The sequence below is a fragment of the Nannospalax galili genome, unplaced genomic scaffold (assembly GCF_000622305.1).
Source record: "Nannospalax galili isolate Female #2095 unplaced genomic scaffold, S.galili_v1.0 scaffold461, whole genome shotgun sequence".
In the NCBI taxonomy this organism is placed as follows: domain Eukaryota; kingdom Metazoa; phylum Chordata; class Mammalia; order Rodentia; family Spalacidae; genus Nannospalax; species Nannospalax galili.
The window spans coordinates 1429560-1443081 of NW_008349975.1; the positions used below are offsets into that span (position 1 = coordinate 1429560).

Sequence of the window (13522 nt, forward strand, 5' to 3'; positions counted from 1 at the left end):
TTTTAGACAGGGTCTCCCTGTAGCCCCAGCTGGCCTGGAGCTTGCTATGTAAGCCAGGCTGGCCTCAATCTCACAGAGATTCACCTGCCTCTGCCTCTCAAATGCTGGGCCTAAAGGCATTTGCCACCATGCTCTTCTCGATAAGTTCTATAGTTCTAGGTTTTATCTTTATTTCCATGGTCCATTTTAATTAATTTTTAAAATATAGTAAATTATATGACTTGAAGTTCTTTCTAATGCAGTTGTACAATAATTTCTACACTATATTTTTAAAAGGTTGTTGTTTCTCTACTTAATTTCCTTTGCCTTTGCCAAATATCTCTCATTATAGATATGGGCCTCTTTCCATTCTACCCATTCTTCCCCATTCATCTATCTGTGCATCTTTATGCCCAAGCTACAGTTTTTATTTCTGTCACCTTGTAATAATTCTTTGAATAAGGTACAGTTAGCCTGATAACATTGTTTTTTCATAGTTTTTCAGGAGGCCTAGGTCTTTTGTATTTTTGCATGAATTTTAATATTTACTTTCTAATTTTTATAGAAAAAGTCTGCTGGAATTTTGACTAAAACTGCATTGACTCTTGTAATATTGGATCTTTGGCTCCACAAACCTTTTTTCCACACTTCCATGTTTAATTATTTGTAGTTTTCTATTTCAAATGTCTATTTTTTATTTTATTGTGATAACAATACTTAATATGAAATCTACCCTCTAAACAGATTCTTTTAAATTTACGTATATGTGTGTTTCTATATGAGTTTATGTCACATATGTTTGGGTATCCTCAGAGACCAGACTAGGACATTGGGTCCCCTGGAGCTAGAGTTATATGTGGTTGTGAGCCTCCTGATGTGGGTGCTGGGAATTAAATTCAGGTCCAATGCAAGAGCAGCAAACACTCTTTACCACTGAGCCATATCTCCAGCCCAGTGATAGTTATTTTTAATTCTCTGTCATGTAATTCATATATCTCCATGTCATTATTGTCCATTTCTAGAATTTCATCTTGTTCTTTTGTTTTTTTCCTTATTTCTTAACTTTCATTGATACATATGTGTATACATGTGTACTGGGATCTGCACACTAAATTTAAGCAAGAAACACCTATCACCTTTTCCAGTCTTCATGGATCACCTTTGCACAGGAAAAGAATTTCACCTGTGGCTCTCAATCTTTATGCTACTTCAAACAGCCATCTTTGCTTTTAGCTGTCTGCAGGTGTCTAGAATATGCCTGTCAGAGTGAAGTTAGGCAAGATAGAAGCCAAGCCCTTGAGTAGTTCCTAGGGAAGGTAGTATTGGATGTATGGCCCAAGTCTCCTTCTCCAGGGCAAAACTTAGTACTGGATCTTCACCTACTTGTTCTGTGTTCAGCTGGGGATAAGAGCTGGGATGATGCTCTCTTGTTTAAATTTCTACTTTGTTCTTCATAGGCAGGAAGGCAGTGTATGCCTGGTCCTGGCAGTGCTCAAAGACAAGTAAACCATAAGCTAGTCCATTAGATAGCACTAAGAAAAGATAAGCAGTTATATGTGTGCTCTGACCCCTGCCTTCCCCTGAGAATTGCGCTTGGGGTTTTCTTCCTGCTCTACACTGACTTGGTGGATAAATGACTTTGTGTTGCTTTGTTCTCTGCACCCCCAGAGAGCCACAGATACTGTACACTGACCCTCTCAGCATTCTGAGGCAAGAAAGACGGAAGCCATTTCCTGTGATGGCACCTGGAAAAGTTGGGGGCACTGTGTGCATGGTCCAATTCTTTCCTTCACTCTTCAAGGAAACGCTGAACTAGGGGTTCTCTCCTGGTTATATGGTACACTGTGCCAGGAGTGGAGATTAGTCTGGGAGGGTGTCTCCATTTTTCCTGCCTGTTTTTATGTGGCTAGCTGTGAACTCACCCAGGGTAAGAGCCCCTCAACAGATTTCTGGATTTCTCACAAAGAGAAAATCAATCCAGGAGTTGCTGTTGAATTGGTGTGTCTGTGAGAAAGAAGAGCCTAGGTCTTCCTAGTGTGTCATCTTGCCGACATCAGCATCAATTGTGCTTCTATTCTTTGTTTTTGCTTTGAAGTGATCTGTTTAGACCATCTGCATCTAATGTGATTATTGACATGGTTAGGTTAAATCTCTCCCTTTTCAAGTTTATTTCCTATTTGGACTCTGTATTTTGTTCCTGTTCCTTCTTGGATTAACTGAAATTTTTTTTTTCATTTTATCTGCTTTGATGCCTTTTAAGCTGTAATTCTTCATTCTGTCATTTTGATGGTTGTTTTAGGCTTTAGAGTGTACAGTATAAACACATTAGAATACTTTATTTCTCTTCTCCCAATATTTATGGTATTTTTCTTAAATATTTTATGCATAAGGTCCATGATATATTATTATTTTTCTTTAGCCAACTGTATTTTAAGGATTTAAATACTGAAAAAATATACATTTATCGACGCAGTCATTCCAATTTCCAGTGCTTTGCATTCTTCTGTGAGATCTGCAGTTCTACCTAGTATCAGTTTTCCCTATGAAGCCTTTTTATGTTCTTGTGGAGCAAGTTTGCTACTGGTTAATTTTTTTAACTTTTGTATGTCTGAAGATGTCTTTATTTTACCTTTACTTTTTAAAGTAAAGATGTATATATTGATTATAGTATAAAAGATTGACAGGTTTTTTTTTCTTTTAGTACCTTGAAAATGTGTATTTTAATGTCTTATCTGCTAATTCAAATATTTCTCTCTTTTTTGGTTTGATTTCAGTTAGTTGATTATTCTCCCAACTGTGAGTTATACTTTCTTGCTTCTTTGAATGCTTGGTAATCTTTCATTGAATGTCACACATTGAAGACTTATTGGATGTTACACAGTTTTATTTTCTTATAAATTTTCCTAAATTTTGTTCTGGGAAGTGGCTGAATTATTTGAAAACCATTTTCCCTTTTAAGTGTTACTTTTATGATTTGTTAGGTGGTTTCAGAGTGGTGCTAATTCTAGGGCTAATCATTCCTCACTATTAAGGGCAGATCTTCCCAAGTATTCTGATGAAATATGAGGTCTTTTTTCAATATTGTCCTGATTATTCCTAACAGTATGTTTCCTAATTCTTTGGGATTTTTCCTTTAGGTGGTTTCCTCATTTGCATATGTTGACAGGTACTCTGTTGAATACTTGAGTGGGGTCTCTGCAGACCTCCAGAATTCTCTCTTTGTGCATTCATCTATCTTCCCTTTGGTATTCTGTTGTATGGTCTCCAGCCACCTTGGTCTCCGTGGCTCTCAGCTCCATTTCCTTAAGTCAGGGAGTCTGCTGGGCTCGCAGTTTTCTTTCCCTGTGCTGCATCCTGGGGTCTGTCTTAGGGAAACGGATGGGAGGGGATGTTAGGGCTCTCCTCCTTAATTTCCCATCTCAGGGATCAGTAGTCCTTCCTGACTTGAAACCCATTATCTTCATGAATGCTTCACATATTTTTCTTTGTTATTTGTTTTGTTTTTCTTTTTTCAGTGGAGCAAGCAAATTTGGTTTCTGTTATTCCACATTGAGCAGAAACAAAACTGTATATTACTTTTACTGTGTTTGTTTATTAATTTATTAATTTATTGAGGCAGGGCCTCCCTATGTAGCCCTAGCTGGCCTGCAAATCACTGTGTAGATCAGGCTGGCCTCAAACTCACAGAGATCTGCCTGCCTCTGCCTCCTGAATGTTAGGACTAAAGGCTTATACCACCATGCCTGGCTTATGTACCTATTTTTAGAAAAATGTGAAGGAGGACATCCAAATATTACAGATTCTAAACATTCTCTGTATTCTACCCTGGTAGTTTCAATACTTCAGCTAAATTCTCAAAGTTATGTTTTGTCTACTCCTTTTCCTTAACTGAACTATGGTGCCTCTGGTGCCTGTCACTTGAATAGGATTAGTGGAGACTCATTACAGTCTGCATAATAAACCACTCAGGCTGCTTCTGCTGGTAGCTTTAGGCATCAACTTGACACACCTTGGAAGAGAGAACCTCATTGATGAATTGCTTCTATGAATTGGCCTTGGCCACATCTAGGGTATTTTTTCCTTCCTTCCTTCCTTCCTTCCTTCCTTCCTTCCTTCCTTCCTTCCTTCCTTCCTTCCCTCCTTCCCTCCTTCCCTCCTTCCTTCCTTCCTTCCTTCCTCCTTCCTTCTTTTATGTGCTTTTTGAGACAGGGTCTCCCTGTAGCCCCAGCTGGCCTGGAACTCACTATGTAGACCAGGCAGGCCTTGAACTCTTAGGCCTGCCTCTCCCTTCCAAGTGCTGGGATTAAAGGCGTGTCCCACCATGCCCAGCAGGGCATTTTCTTAAGTAGTAATTGACATAGGAGTAAAGTGGAGGCAGCCAGAGCCTACCAGGCAATCTGTGTGTGGTATAGATGGCAGAATCTGGAACAAGTGGAGCTGTCCAAGCCTTTTGAGCCCAGAAGATCATGAATACATCCCAGATATTAGACACTGAGGTTTTTATACTGTTGGATTTTGGTTTTACTTTGTTTTTAAGTGTGCCCTCTTAGAATAAGAAAGTATATAATTTATTTGGATTTTATAATAGGAGCCCATGGTTAAGAGACTTTGGACTTTTAAAGAGATATTGAAGCTTTAAAGACTGTGGGAATTTTAAAGTTGTACTGTATTTTATATTGTGATATAAATCCCAATATAAATTGGGAACAAGCAAGATAGGAAAAGTTATGGTTTATAGTGATATGTTTGTGTGTCAAGTTGAAAAGGGGTCATTGTGCTGGTTAGCTTAATAATCAACCTGACATGCCTGAGAAAAGGGAACCTCAACTGAGGAATTGTTTCCATTAAGTTGGTCTTAGCCATGTCTGTGGGGCATTTTCTTAATTGGTAGTTGGTGTAGGAGGATGCCATCCCTGGGCAGGTGGGCCTGGGCTATATATAGAAGGTAACTGAGCAAGCTGGGAAGCAAGCCAGTAAACAGCTTGCTTTTTTTTTTTTTTTTTCAGCTCACTTTCTTCCTTTTATTCTAGCCCTAGGCCCCAGCCCATGGGATGGTGCTGCCCACATTCAGGCTGGGTCTTCCCACATCAGTTAACTCAATCTAAAGGGCCCCACACAGATTCGCCTGGAGGTTTATCTCCTAGGTGATTGTGGATATTGACAAGTTGAGAGTATTAGCCATTTCATTCGGTGTCCTGAGGACCCTACCAGTGATGTCATTCTTACCATGACCCCAGCCTGGTATTATCAGGCCCATGGGGCTTTGGGGCTGTCCGACTCCTTGTCCAGCTGATTCTCAGAAGGGGTCTGCTTCCCTGTATCCCAGTCTGCATCTGGAACAAATAATCAGTGGAGGTCCAGGTGCATCTCCACATCAACGGAGGCTCAAGCCAGTTCTGTAAAACTTCTAGCATCCAGAATAAGTAGAAAAGGTGGCTTTTGGGGATCAGTAGAAATAATGGCTGATAAGATAACTCCATCGTCTTCGTCCTTAGCATCTGGTGCAGGTACAAACAAGGGTTCTGCTGGCCAGGAGCACTCCTCATTCCATTTTAAGGAGGATTTAATGAGAATGTTGTATTTTAGTATCTGGGTTGGGATTGGGAGCCACTGAACTTCGGCAGCGAACTCATATCAGTATGGCCTTCTGTTGTGAGCATGATTGATCCGAGGGAGCTCCAGGCCTTCATAGAGCACTTCAGGCTGGCAATAGACCTGGTCATCTTTCTCCTTCAGAGCTGTCACTCTTACAGATGCCACTTTGATTAAATTTGAGCCCACTTCTGCATTCTTGTCCACATGGAGGGGCACAGCAAACCTCTTGAGGTCAGCCTGGAGTTTTCCTCAAAGTCCTGGTTCAGGTTGGCCAGGTAGAAGAGCTGATAGAGGCTGCTGTCCTCATAGCTGATGACATTGAGCAGAATGCAGTCACTCTCCTCATAGGCATTGACGTGATGGAAGACCATCATGGGGTCTGGGTTAAATTTGGTCATCACAAGCTTTCTAGTCCTCTGGTCAATGATATGAATGTAAGTCTTGTCCTCCCTGTAGAAAGACATGCAGGGAGCCCAGCTCACTCCCCACATGTATGCGGTGGCCATCTTGATGATGTCTGACTTAAAAGGTTGTTCCAGAAACACCGCATAGTTCTCTGTGATTCCAAAGCTGAGGTAATAGCTGGGGGAGAAGAGAGAGTGGGAAGGGATGGAGCAGAACACTTCCATGTGCTTCAGGGGGCTTTTCCCCTTCCTCTTGGTTCCTGGCACCTGGGTCTCTGACTCCATGGTCTCTACTTCGGTTTCTGTCTCCAGGTTCCTGCCTCGAGCTCCTGCCCTGGCTTCTCTTGATTATGGATTGAAACTTGTGAGCTGAAATAAACCCTTTTCTCCCTCAGCTTGACTTTGGTCACAGTGTTTATCACAACAGAAACCAGACTAGAACACTGCCCTTCTTGTTTAACCCTTTTCTCTTTTTTTGTTCTAGATAAAGCTGCTGCAATATAACCTGAAATTGTTCTCTTATCTTTAAAGGCCGATCTTCACATGTTTTGTCAAGTGGTTTAGCTTCCCATCTTATATTGTGATATGGATTAAGGACAAGCTGGCAAGAGTCTTCACAGGACGAACAGCCAATACTGGGACTGTGAGGAAGTCTGGGAATAGACTACTATGGGCCTCATTCATACAGTACTTCAATAATTATGTCAGAGAAAGGAAAAGAGAAGGAAGCTAGTTTATCTTGTTCAACTAAACAGATAGTTTTTAGTGTTTCCTTTTTTCCCTAAGAATCAAGAACACCAAATGAACTCAGAAAAATAAAAGTAGCCTTTACCAGTAATTCCAAGTTCTTGGAGTAAGAGCTAAAGTCTTTGTGATGGCCTCCATGGACAAATTGGTTCCCCATTGTCTCTCAGAAATAATCTACTCTTCCCCTTGTTTATTCTGTTCCAGGAATTCCTCAGGGCCAGATGTACTGTTGCCTTGGAGCATTTGTGCTGGTTATTTCCTCGGCTAGGAAAGTGATGCTTCCAGATGTCTGTATGTCTGTGATGTTTAATCAACTTGGTTGGGTTTAGGATCAACTAAGAGATATGCCTCCAGGGTGAGTCTGTAAAAATATTTCCTGGAAGGATTAACTGAAGGAGGAAGGCCCTTCCCTAGAGTGGGCAGCATCTTCCAGGGGCAGCCCAGATATAAGGAACTCCAAGGGAAAAGCTACTGCTTTTTCCTGTTCACCTTCACTCCTTGCTGGTGAGTGCATCTACCCTGTTGCTGCCATTGCTGCAGCCATCCTTCACTGACATTGGAACCTAGCTTCTTTGGCCTTCTAGTATGAAGTGAAGATCTGTGGCTCTCCAGGAAGCCTCCAGGCCTTCATTACCACATTGGGACTGCTGAGCATACAGCTTCCTGGACTCTTGTGTACAGCCAGTCATTTTGGGGCTACCCAGTCCAATTTATGTAAGCCAATCTAATAAATCCCCTTTGCAATATCTATTATTTTTTTTTCAGTTTTGTTATTCCAGAGAACACTGATTAATACAATGCCCAAGTCCCCATCCTGTCCAGTGCTTATACACATGTCACCTCTTCACTAAGATCTACTCTACTACCTTGTTTAGAATAAAATCTCCCTTTGGCTTTCTGAAACTACCTTAATTAATTTTTCTATGGCTGTTACAACCTTCTAATTATTAGACAATTTTCTTATTGTCTCCTCCAATCTGAATGAAAGTTCCAAGAAGATTTTGTTCAAAATGCATCACAGCACTTAAACCATTTTAGTGAATGAATAAACAATATACCCTAACCTGTAAATGCTTAAAGTCAAGCAAGGAAGTTTCACATATTGCTACACTCAAGAACTCATTGTAAAGAACTATTTTTTATACACACACACCTTCTCCCTGTAACATACACAAAATAAATAAATGTGAGAAAAATTTTAAAATATGTTTGTATGTATGTGTGTATATTTATCAGAAGTAACAACTATCGGCCTTTAATGTCTCTAACTAGGCTCCTCTCTATCAAAAGGTTGGGCAGGGTGGGGGTGGATAGAGAAGATATATAAACTCTTTTTAACCTTTTCAACTAATGTATTTGAAGGATTTTCCTATTTTTAAAGGTCTTTGGCATTTATCATATCTTTTATAGCTTTGAGCTTCCTAAGTGTTTACTATGTAGCCAAGCTCTCAGTTACAGCTTAGTTTTCTCTGAGCTGTGTAGTTTTTTTTTTTTTTTTTTTTTTCCAATAAATTGTTGTTTTCTGCTCAGACGGAAACAACAGTTCCTTCAAGGAAGGAACTGGCCAACACAAAAGTTCTGGTGGAAACCATGAATGGTTTTGGAATCAATCATCACAGCGAGCCTGCTTGTATGTTAAATGCACCTGTGTCAAGAGAGCTTCGGATCCCCGAAAGTGGTTTTTCCAAATAAGGTCATATATTTATCCAATTACGCTCTTACTTACACCCCTTTTTTTTTGAGACAGCATCTCACCAAGTAGCCCTAGCTAGTCTGGAACCTGCTATATAGACCAGGCTGACCTGGAACACACAGAGATCTTCCCGCTTCAGTCTACCAAGTGCTGGGATTAAAGGTATGGACCATTTTGAAAAGTTTCTTTATTTTCTGTCTCTGTCTGTCTCTCTTTCTGTCTGTCTCTCCTGTCTCTGTCTCTGTCTCTCTGTCTGTGTCTATGTCTTTCTCTCTCTCTCTCTCTCTCTCTCTCTCTCTCTCTCTCTCTCTGGCTTTTTCTGGTCTTCTTGTCTTACCTATATATGCTTTTAATTTGTTCCTGGGTTCATTTCATGGCTTTTGGCTGTTTAAGCTTTCTTACCATTAGATTGTTCTTATTAGAGCCATATAACTGATTTCCCTTTAAAAAATATAGCAAAAGTACACTTTTTAGGGGTGAAGATGGTTCAGCAGTTAAGGGCATGTATTGCTCTTACGGAGGATGGAATTAAGTTCCCAGTACCCACATGGAGGCTCACAACTGCGTGTAACTCCAGTTTCAGGGGATCTGATACCTTCTTCTGGCCTCTGCAAAAGTGGAAGAAACCAATTTTATAAACCTTCAAGAGTAAGATTTGGGGGATAATTAAATTTGAGGCAGCCGTTTGACATCTAAATAAAGATATTAAGTAGCTCAGGAGTTGAATGTAAGATTAAACGTCAGGGCTGGAACTACAGATGTGAGGATAATTGGGATAGTAGTTACAGGCATGGGCCTGACAGAGAAAGACTGTAGAGCAAGAAGAGGAAAAAGAAAGGGAGGCCTGGGTGGTCTGATATTCTGAGAACTGGAAGAGGAGAAGCCAGTATGAAGACAAGAATTCTACCTTTAAGTTTTTTAAGCACTCAGGGACCCTGTTTCAATGCTAAGCTTAGGGTAAAAATGTGAAAATATTCACTTAAGGAATGAGAAAATAAATAGCTGGAAAATCAGGTATGTTGCCACAGCATGCACCTCACACCCAGGTCAGAGCACAAAGTGGTGTTTCTGCCCCAGGCTTGGTCTACAAAGATGGAAAGTTCCACACCTGGCAAGCAACTATGGTAGTTTTTTTTTTTTCTTTTTAACACTTTATAAATTACATATTGTAACTGAAACCTTCTCTTCTTGTCTACTTAGGTTCAGATAAATAACTTTAACTCCTACTTCGCAAATGGAAAAAAAAAGTCAGAGCCAATATATTCTCTGGGTATATTTGTCATTTTTTTCCCCACCAAAAACACCGATCTTAATCCTTGGCAATTCATCAAAACTTTACATTTTCGAATGCCAACCAGAGTGAAATGACATTGGTCATTTTGAAACAGATTGCTCCATTTACTTTCTATTTTAGTTAAAGTGTATGCACTTAAGATTTCTCGTGAAGTACATTCAATTGCAAAAGAAAATAAAGTGAAAAACTGAAGTTCTAAGGACTATGAGAACCTTCACTGGTTATGCACTGGATTTTTAAAAATTCAATTTAGCAATGTTGATGTTCTTCTAATGTTGATGATACCGCTCATATCCCAGTATAGGTGTACTGCTTTGAGGAAAAAAAGTCACTGCAAAGGATACAGAATTACAAAGAAGGCATTTCCAAGTAAGCAGTAAATCATTGCCAATGTCGTTTGGTAGGGAGTTGCCAACTTTAGTTCTGTGAGAGTATTTGGCAAGCTTTCGAATGGCTGGAGTCAAATGGAGACTTAAAAAGAAAAAAAAAAACAAAAAACTAAACTATTTAATGGCCAAAACTAACAGGGCGATGCAGTTTAAGTATTAAGACGTTTATGTGCAGTGCTCGTCCAGGCAGCTGATGTCAGTTCTGGGAACTGCTATTCAGAGCAGTGGAAGAAAACAGAGTTGAGGAATCAGGCAGAAGGGGCGGTTCCTCTTCAGATGTCTCTCAAAAGCGGCAAGAAAGAAGCAACCATGCAAAATGAAGTGAAAACTCCAGTCCCAAACCTGATGCTTGAAATATTAAAATTATAATTGGGAGAGATTAAAACTGCAGCCCCAGATGTGCTGTTTCCCATTCATCAACTCTCTTGGACAGTGAAAAAAAAATCACTGTTATTTTTTAACTAGACTGGTCAAGTCCTGATCACTTCATTTCTCAAAGCATTTGTGAAGGAACAGAAATGGTATTAGAAAATGGATAAGCCTTTCAAAAGTTACGATAATACACATAGCAGCCTAAATCCTTAAGATACCTTCACCTTTGGAGAAAACAATCTGTCTACTCACTGAAGGATATCTGCCTTCAGGCTTCTCAGAACATGCTAAGACGATTCTAATACCCAATCTAGCATCATTTTAATTGTTAGAAGTCATCAGAGGAGAAAAGGACCAAAATTGGGAAGGGCTTTCCATAGCCTAAGTAGCTAAGTTAAGAAAAATTTTAAAGCAATTTTTCTAAGCCCCCAAGGGAGAAAGCATTGCCTTTATCTTAGCAGCACAGGCCCTGTGCCGTTCCATGGTGAGAACACCCAGGATGAAGTCAATGAATCCCTCTTTGTGTCCTGAATTTGCAGTTTCTTTTCAGGAATCAGTGTTTCTGAAAGCAAAACTGTTTGCTTTCTTTGACATTGCAGTTCATTTCATGTAGGTTTGATAGAGCGATTCTAGACACTCCAATATTAGACACTTTACACCCCTACATCATTCTGAGGGGCAGGGGGGACTGAATTCAGAGTGAATCTGTATATTACATGAAAGACTGAGAAACTTGTCTCTTCTTGAACATATGGTCAAATGACTTTCTCAGTCAAGCATATACATTTTCTACTCTCTTTTGATCAGACTTTGCTGTATCTCAGGAACCAGCTTTTTCAAACTGCATGCACCATTTCCTTAGAGGCTTTCTCTGTCCCTATGTCTTTCTCATCTACTCAGCACACACATGTACTTTCTGCTCTAATCTATAGCAGCAGTTTGGAGAAGAATAAAAGACATAAAATGTTTTTATCGAGAAAAAAATTACATACCTTTTTCTTTCGTTTTGATCTTATTGGCAAAAGAATCTTCTTAAATGCTCCAACTCACTGGGTAGTTTGGGGAAAAGAGAAGAGAGGAGGGACTGGAAGGAGGTTCTTTACAAATGAACCTTTGTCTGCCTTGTCTCTTGCCTGGGATTGACAGACTTTCTGCTCCAGCCAGGAAGGAGGGAAAGAGGGGAGTGGAAGGAGACAGGGCTGGAAGAACTGCCTCCCTCGGGCTCTCCCAAAGGAACTAAGCAGCATCCTTAGAAAGGGAAACTCGTCTATACAAGAACTTCAGGGAGGCAGACACTTGGAGCAACAAAATTTGAAACCAGGGTAATTTAAAAAGAAAACAGTGATTGTTAACTTAAGAAAATGTTGAGAGCTGGTGGAGAGAGAAAGGGAGAAAGATGATGAGGAGGAAGAGGGTTAACATAACTTTAAGGCTAAATATCTTTTGCCCTTTTACAATGTCTTGTGAGTTTTCTAATTCCTTCACCATTTAGATTTCTTATAACATCTTGGGAGAATATATATTCAAATTCATATTCCATTCCTCCATCTAATCTAGTCAATGGAAAATTAAATAACTAAACCAAAAATCTATGTAGGGTCTCAGAAAAAGACACAAAATAATTTTAGTGTATTTTGAGCAAACAGTACTCAAATACAAATTCTGGCGTCTATTTAAATTATCTGTCAGTTTGTTGAGATGGGATCTCACTGTGTAGCCCTGGCTGGTCTGGAACTTGCTGTGTAGATCAGTCTGGCCTCAAACTTGCAATGATCCTTTGCTTCAGCCCCCTGAGTGCTGAGATTACAGACATGTAATCTTGTAGACTTTTAAAAAAGATTTATTTTTTATTATTTGTGTGTGTATGTATTTATGTATGCATGTATGTATGTATATATGTCAGTCACATGTATTCATGCTTGCAGAGGCCAGAAGAAAGTGTCAGATCTTCTAGGGCTGGAGTTTCACATCTGAGCGCTGGGAACTGAACCTGGGTCCTCTGGCAAAGCGGCAAGCGTTCTTAACCACAAAGCCATCTCTACAGCCCCCTTTTAGGCTTTTTTTTTTTTTTTTGACAGGGTCTTCCTAGTCCCAGCCCATCTGGAAGTCACTATGTAGACCAGGCTGGCCTTGATCTCTATCTGTCTCTGCCTCCTGAGGGCTAGGATTAAAGACACTCGCCACCATGCCTGACCTCCTTTAAGACTTTTTAAAAACACTATCAGGAGTAGTATTCTAGGAACTAGAAATATGGTAGAGTAGGAATTGTCTATGCCGAGAGCTGAGGAAAAGGTATTCCAGGTTATATTAACAGAAGCATGATGGTGAGGAAGAGGGTGGCAACTCTGGACAGGACAAGTAGCTTTCTCTGACTGGAACCAGTGAGACAGGAAATGAAATTAGAGAAATAAAAGAAGCAAGTGGATGAAGTACCTCAAATATCGTGTGTTCCAGTTTCATTTCTGATGCCATGGTGAAATACACTGCTAAAAAGCAAGGGGAGAAAAGGTCCAGGCTACAGCCCCAAACGGGATGATGGCAAGGCAACATGAACTTTAAACAGCTTTTCACATCACATCCTCAATCAAGAACAGAGAGAAATGAACCACACATGCTCACTTGCTGGTCTGCATATGCTCGGCTCAGTTTCTCCACTCTTACATGGTTTAGACCCCCCTAAGGCCTAAGGAATAGTGCCGCTCACAGTGAGCTGAGTCTTCCCACATCAGTTGACTTAATTAAAACAATTCCTTATAGACTGGCCACAGGCCAGTCCGATATGGACAGTCCTTCGGTGAGACTCTCTTTTCCAGATGATTCCATCTTGTGTCATGTTGACAATGAAAGTTAATCTTCACACCACATCAGACATTTGGAATTTCATCCTGAGAGTGAATGAAAAGATGATGGAAATGTGTTGAAAGCAGACGAACCCCAATTTCAGTGAAGGAATGATGGCAGGAGAGGATAGGGAGTTGAGACAGGGAGAACAAGGCTGTCACAGTAATCCTGACGAGAGATAGGAAGAAGGCAAAACTGAAAGACTTCA

General features: G+C 40.2%; 1 protein-coding gene and 1 pseudogene across 1 annotated transcript in view; both read right to left on the reverse strand.

The window, feature by feature from the left end:
* The window catches only part of Scrg1 (stimulator of chondrogenesis 1), a 28553-nt gene extending 16877 nt beyond the window's left edge, over positions 1-11676 (reverse strand). Inside the window, exon 1 of the mRNA XM_008847137.1 lies at positions 11466-11676. The gene's annotated coding sequence lies outside the window, so the exon portion shown is untranslated. The remainder of the gene's footprint in view (positions 1-11465) is intronic.
* On the reverse strand, positions 5042-6264 carry LOC103745217 (annotated as a pseudogene).
* Positions 11677-13522: the final 1846 nt, after the last annotated feature.